Source organism: Equus przewalskii, chromosome 12, assembly GCF_037783145.1.
Source record: "Equus przewalskii isolate Varuska chromosome 12, EquPr2, whole genome shotgun sequence".
NCBI lineage: Eukaryota > Metazoa > Chordata > Mammalia > Perissodactyla > Equidae > Equus > Equus przewalskii.
Window position 1 is genome coordinate 11,487,145 of NC_091842.1, and position 6,794 is coordinate 11,493,938.

Below are 6,794 nucleotides of genomic sequence, written 5' to 3' on the forward strand. Positions count from 1 at the left end.
CATCCATCCACCCAGCCAGCCAGCCAGCCAGCCAGCCACCCACACATCCACCCACCCACGCACCCATCCATCCATCCATCCACCCACTCATCCATCTATCCATCCAGCCACTCACCCACCCACTCATCCATCCATCAGCTTATTGACCCACCCAACTACCCATCCATCCACCCACTCACCCACAGATCCCTCCACAGCTCCACCCATCCACCCATCTCCTCCAGGAGAGGGAAGCATCCAGTGTCTCAGACTCGCCCCTAGCTGCCCAGGTCCTGCTGAGGGGGTGGCTGATGTAGCTATGCAAGCTCAGGCTGCAGTGGGTCAGAGCCCCAGACACCACTCTGAGGTGAGTGATTCTGTGAGAGGAGAGGAAGGGATGGTTTCTTGGGAGTTAGCAATCACCCCTCACTCACTCCCAAGCCCAAGGGTGCTGGGAGTGTGGGAGGACGTTCCAGAGAGTTCTGCCCTGCTTTCGCCTTCTCCATTCTGGTTCCCAGGGAAGTTGGGGCCGGATTCCTGCCCTGCCTCCCATATGCACTTGCAGATGGCCCAAGGTGGTTGTGGGGTGAACTTTCAGGCCCTTCCTCCGAGTCTGAGGAGCAGGCCCGGCCTGCCCCGCAGGGAGACATCTGAAGGGCTCCCATCTGGCCAACGAGGCAGGCTACCTGCTGGGGGGAACTTACAAGATCCTGGCGAAGGGGTAGATGCGGCTGGGATTCCAGAATCCCCACACAGCCCACAGGGAAAGCTGAGTGCAGAAGTGTGTGAAGTTGGCTACTGCTGAGGGTGGGGACGGGGGGAGTGGGATGGAGGTCCCTGTGGAGGTGGCTGGGCCATGAGCTGCCGGGGCCCAAGCCGGGGCTTGACAGGGCTGGAGGCTGTGGGGCCTGGGTGCTGGGAGGGAGGGGCAGGCAGAGAGGGGCCTCAAAGGCCAAGAGAGGAGGGGAAGGATGGTGACAAGTGCCTGGATGGAGCTGGGGGATGGGCCGGAGGCTGGACAGCCCTGGGCAGTGGGTTTAGAGTAAGATTGAATACTGGTATTTTTTCCTTCTACTAAATTTTTAAAAATTACCAAAAAAACAGAGATGATAAGGTAAAAATGTTTCCTTCTTCTCTGGTTCTAAATTGGAAAGAAACAGGGTCAACGGTGCTGTCTTTCCAGCCATGATTCTTTGCAGATATGCACACCTGCATGCCTGCTCACGTAAGCACCTAGAGACGGTGCTGACGGAGAGCCGATCCTACTATACATACCGTTAGGCAAATTGCTTTTTCTCACTTGATCACATGCCACCCACCCGTTTCCAAGTCGATCCACGCGGATGTCTCATCCTTTCTCATGGCTGCTTTGAGGCCTTTCGGGTTGGCTCCTGGTCCTGCTGTTTCCCACAGTGTAGCTCTCAAGCATGGGAGGGGCTGGGCCTCTGAGGGACTGCCTGGGGAAGGGATGGAGGGCGTAGGTTGGGAGGTGGCCCCTGCCCTGGGGAACTCCTCTCTGACCTGCTACATGCTGTGCTCCCACCCCTCCTGCCACAGCCCTAGGAGCCTGGGGCTGAGACCTCACACAGCTGGAGTGAGCCTGGGGAGAGGGGCCCAGGGCTGGGGGCAAAGAGATCATGGGTCCAGTCTACCAGAGGGGAGAGGGCCTAGCTGGGCCCTGGACCTGCGGGTGAGGTGGGGCCGGGAGACCAGCTGGGCCTTAGGACCCTGCTGCCCTGAGCGTGCCCACCTGCTCAACTCACCCCCTCCAACAGTTGGCCCCCAAACTGTTGGCTGCTGATGGAGATGAGACCACGACTTTGTAAGGGCCTCGCCCCTCCGTCCACACTAGGGCTGTGAGGGGGCACTCTCGTGTGGCCGTGCCTCGGCCCAGTGCCCACCTACAAGACCCGGCAGTGAGAGAAGACTTCAAAGGCTGGAAGGCAGAGGAAGGCTGGGAGCAGACCAAGGGCTCTTTGGGCTGGGGTGGTTGGGAAGGCTTCCTGAAGGAGGGGGCATTTGAACTGGGTCTCCAAGAGAGGAATGTACTGCAGCCAGAGGGCAAGACCCTGGGTGCTGGCCCCAGATCTGCCCCTTGCTGTCTGAACTTTGTCAGGCTCCTACCCTCTCTGGACCTGGGTTTTTCTAGCTGCTGTTGCAGATCCGTGCTCAGGCCAGGGCCCCAGGCTGGGTTCTAGGGCACAGACTGACACCTGAGTCCCCCCACCGTGGGAAACATCCAGGCTGGGGAGCTGGGGTGGCACTGGACAGGGGGAGGCCAGTGAAAAGAGACAGCCCTCCCACCCTGAGCCTGAGGTCTGAGGAGAAGGCCCAGGCTGGGGGCAGATGCTTCGGTTCCATAGCTTGGCCCTGCCTCTCCGTGTGACCTTGGGTGAGGCCTCTTGGTGCGATAGGGTCCCTCCACGAGCTGAGAGTGGTTCCCTGAAACCAAGTCCTCCCTGAACGTAAGTCCTCCCAGGGCTGGGGCCTGGGAGGGAGCAAGGAAGGGAGGAGGGTGAAACCTGTGCTTGGCTGCCCTTCGCACACAGTGGGCACATCAGGGACTTGGGGATCAGAAAGCCTCTGGTTTGAATCTTGGACCCATGACCTCCTGGCCATGTGACCTTGGGCAAGTTCCTTAACCATGTGAGCCTCAGTTTCCTTATCTGTGAACAGGCACAATGATAGCACCCCCTGCCTCACAGGGATGTCACTGGCTCTGTGCACGGTCTGGTGAGGGAGGCGGTGGGGATCCCAGCTCCCTCGCCCAGCCTGCCCGCTTCCCGGGGGCTACAAGGACCCTGTCCTGAGGCCAGGGGTGAGGGCGGTCAGTCCGTCCATCTCAGGCCTGTGAGTGTGCAGGGGCCCAGCCCACTGGAGGAAAGCAAGTGGGGGGCGGTGGGGGGGCCGTGGGCAGGGTGGGGGGAACTGGCTGAAGGGCTGGCCAGCAGCTCCACGCAATCTGTCTGCTATGCAGTCCGGGCCTGGCCTGTATTTATTTATGCTGAGCGTGTATTTATATCAGCCCCTTTCTCATTAATAGGGCAGGAAATGGCTGGAATTGTTACATACCTGGCGGCCCAGGGGTCCCACTCGGCCAAGACACACAGGGCGCTGGCCGCCCCGCCACGGATGCGAGGGGCCCCCTCCTCAGTCCCAGGCCCAAGTCCCTGGCCTCTCACTGACCCCCCCTTCCTTGAGCCCCCTCGGCTTCCTTGAGCTCCCGCTCACCCCCTGAGCCCACAGCCCTGAGCCTGGGAGAGGGACTCATTTCCAGGCCTCGCCCTGTCCCCCAGCTCCCCACCCATCCTGACCCCAGGAGAGACAGTGGTGTTGGGGTTGTCAAGGCGAGACTGGAGTACGGGGCTTGCTGGGCAGACCCCAGGCAGAGCAGCGAGAGTACAGGGCTGAGAAATCAGGGTCCCCTGGCTTGGGGAGGGGATGCCGGAGCCCTGGGGAGGGAATCTGGGCAGAGGAGGAAGTAGGGGTCGTGAGAAGGCTTTCCTGTGGCTGGCAGTGGCCCCCAGGTCTCTGCTCCCCACAAAGCTGAGCTCCATGTAGGGTTGGCGAACCCCTCCAGCTTTCTTCCCATAGGACCCCGCAGCCCATGGAGGCTGTCTCTGAGGATGGGGAGTCGGGGCTCATCCTGCCTTCCTGGCCACTGTGGCTAAATGAGGCTTCCCCGCTCAGGGCCCAGCAGCCCTCGCGCCGTCCTCAGAACCACGCCAGCATCGCTGTCCTGGCCCCAGCTCTTGGGCACGGGCCCCAGGTAGGGCTGCCAGAGCCGAGAGGCGCGGCCCCCTCCCCAGAGCTCTGGCCTGACATAACCTATTAGTGCTCCTCACTTCGGCCCACCGCCCCAGCCAGCTCCCCGCCCAGGCCAGAATGTGCCAGGCCTGCTGTCCCTCTCCTGGGCCGCCTGGTCAGGGCAGGTTTCAAAGGAGCTGGTGGGATGCCTGCACCCAGGGTGTAGCCGTGTCTGTTCAGCCCGCCTCTCTACTGGGGTCTGGGGATGCTCTCCACTCAGAGGCCTCTTCTAGGACAGGCCTCCTGGCAGCTGCCCCGTGGTCAGGTGGGCCTGCCCTCCGACCGCTGCCCTCCTGGCTTAGACTCCAGAGCTGGGGCCACGGTGCAGATGTGGGGACTGAAGCTTAGAGGATGAGCGGTTCTCCTGAGGGCCTGCCCTTTGCCCTCATCCCTGTCTCTCAGCAGTATTTCTAGGGTCTGGTGGAAGGGGGTCAGGCCTCAGCTCTTAACACTGAGGAGGGGGCTGCCGGGAGACATCAGTTCTCTAGGCTGGAGGCCCCCTGGGTGGTGGGAGGCTCTGCTGCAGTCCCTGGACTCTGCCTTCGCAGGGCTTCTCTCAGCTGTCCCACCATACGAGGCAGATGTGCTGAATGCAGAGAAGGGCCAGCCTCCATGGAGGGCACCTCCTCTGGGCTCTCTTACGAAGGCTTTTCCCGGACACCATTTGGAGCCACTAGCCCACAGAGCCTCAAGTCCAAACCCAAGCCGGGGCTGGGGCAGGTCCCTGGAGCCCCTCCAGCCCTGCCTGGCCTGGCCGGTGGCCTTAGACAGGCTGGCTCCTCTGGGAGCTGCCCATCTTTGTGATGGGGACACCGCACCCCACACAGGGGCTGGGGGAACCGATGTGGCAGGTGAGGGGCTTGTACAGGGCCTGGCCTACGGTGGGTGCTCAGGGAGTGGGAGCACCCCTTCTGCCACCTCAACTTGGTGGCTGAGCGCCCAGGGTTGGGGGTCCGCGATCGGCCCGCACCCTCTGCCTAGCTGGGCTCCTGTCTCTTCACTCCCCAGTGGAATAACACTGTCTGGAGTAGGGGGAGGCTGAGGGGTGGGGCCCCCAGGGCAAGGCTGCCTCCTCCAAGATTCTCCTGGGGTGGACTGTGTCTCCCCAACTCACGAACCCTGCCTCAAAGGTCAGGGCAACGCCTCCTCCCACTGCTTGGCCAAGGATGTCCAGGTCGCCTAATTGTGTGGGGCTGAGAGCATCTGTATAGGGGTGGGGAGAGGCAGGCATCTGGCCCCAAAGTGCCCCCCCAAAGCTGCCTTTGGTTTGGGGGATCTTGGACCCTCTGCTGCCATTGGAGGTCCTGCCTGTCCCTGGCTTGTGTGACCCTGGCCAGGTGCCTGGGCTCTGTCCTGCTCATGCAGTGAGGCATGAGCTTTTGGGTTCTGTGATCCTGAGTTGTTTTTTGTGAGCCCTGAACCCCTCTTGGCCCCGTGGCCCATGGGCTGAGTTGGGGGTGCTGAGGAGGGCATGAGTGGGGAGGCCCCTGGGCCCGGGTGCTGCAGCTGAGCCCTGCAGCCGCTCCTGCTCAGACCGTGCACATCTGGAGCTGTGTTCCCTCCCGACTGCAGGCCCACATCTGGAGCCCAAAGCTGGCTAGCCGGCTAAACACGGAGCATCTGGGCCGCAAAGAGCCTGCTCCCAGGTTAATGCAGCCCATCTGGGCCCTGGCTGCTGCTCTGCCCCTTCTCCATGGTGGATGCTGGCTGCACATCTGGAGGGCTGGAGCCCTGTGGCCACCCTGGGTCTGGAGTTGGTGTGGCCTGGGGGTCCCTGCCATGGGGCGGGGGTCCTGTGTGCAGAGGCCTCACTCTTCCTTCTGGATGACACAGCTCACAGCGCCTCTCCTGGGGGCTGCCTTGGGAATAGCTTAGTTTTGACATAATGTGGATACATGTCCCCTACGAGGAGTGGTGACAGCTGCCACTCTGCACCAACTCACCCTGCAGCCCCTTGGCATTGCTTGAAAGAGTTTCTGGGCCCCTAGTATCGGTGCCTGGGGTGCTGCAGGGTGTGCCACCAGCTGTGGGGGGACCTCACTGGGTTTCTGTCACAGAGCCCACCTTACACCATGTGCCCAGCTGTCATTTCCCTTCTCCTCCTCCCTTATCTGCTAATCTCCGTGCTCGGCCCGATAGGGGCTGGATGTCCCCACGGAGGCCCCAGACCCAGAGAAGAGAGACTGGAAAAGCAGGGCTGGCATGAGGGGAAGACCACCTCGGGGCAAGGGGCTGCAGGGGCAGCGACACACCATGGGACAGCCAGGGGAGGGAGGCGGGTCGGGGTTGGAGGAAACTCAAGCTGTGGGAACTGCCCAGCAGTGGCCTGGATTGGTTCCTCCTCAACGGAATTATAGACCCTGACCTTCTGACCTCACTGGGGACATGGGACCCTAATGCATGAAAACATGTGGAAGTCTTAATTCACTGCCATTGTGGTAGTGAGCTCCCTGTCACGGGGGGATCCAAGCTGGCAGGGCTGCTCACCATCAGGAATATGGTAAAGGCTGTTCTCACAAGGAGCCCAAAGCTGTGTTGGACAACCTCCTAGCACTATGCTTAAGTCCTATTATTCCAAGATTCTAGGATTCTGAGATGCTGCCTTCTCAGACTCAGAGCCTCCTATGACAACAGGTACAAACAGCCATGGCATGCAGGGCGCTGGGGGACACAGCGGGAGAGGGACCCTGGGAACGCAGAGAAATGTTGCCAGCCTGTGGCCTGAGGCTGAGAGCCTGGGCCCATCCCTACCCAGAATGGACTCAGCTCTGGTGCTGGCCCAGCCTCTGAGGCCTGGGTGTGAGCACAGAGCCCGCTGGTGCTGCATCCTGTGGTCAAGCTTTATCAGAGCATCACTGGCCCCAGCTGAAAGGAATCTTTGTTGCTGTGGCCTCCAGCTCAGAGGCCTGGAGCGACAGGCAGTTTAAGCCACAGAGCTTCATGCCTCCTGCACCTCCTTACCCATGGAAAATCTGAGTCAACAAACATGCACGATGGAGACGCAAATA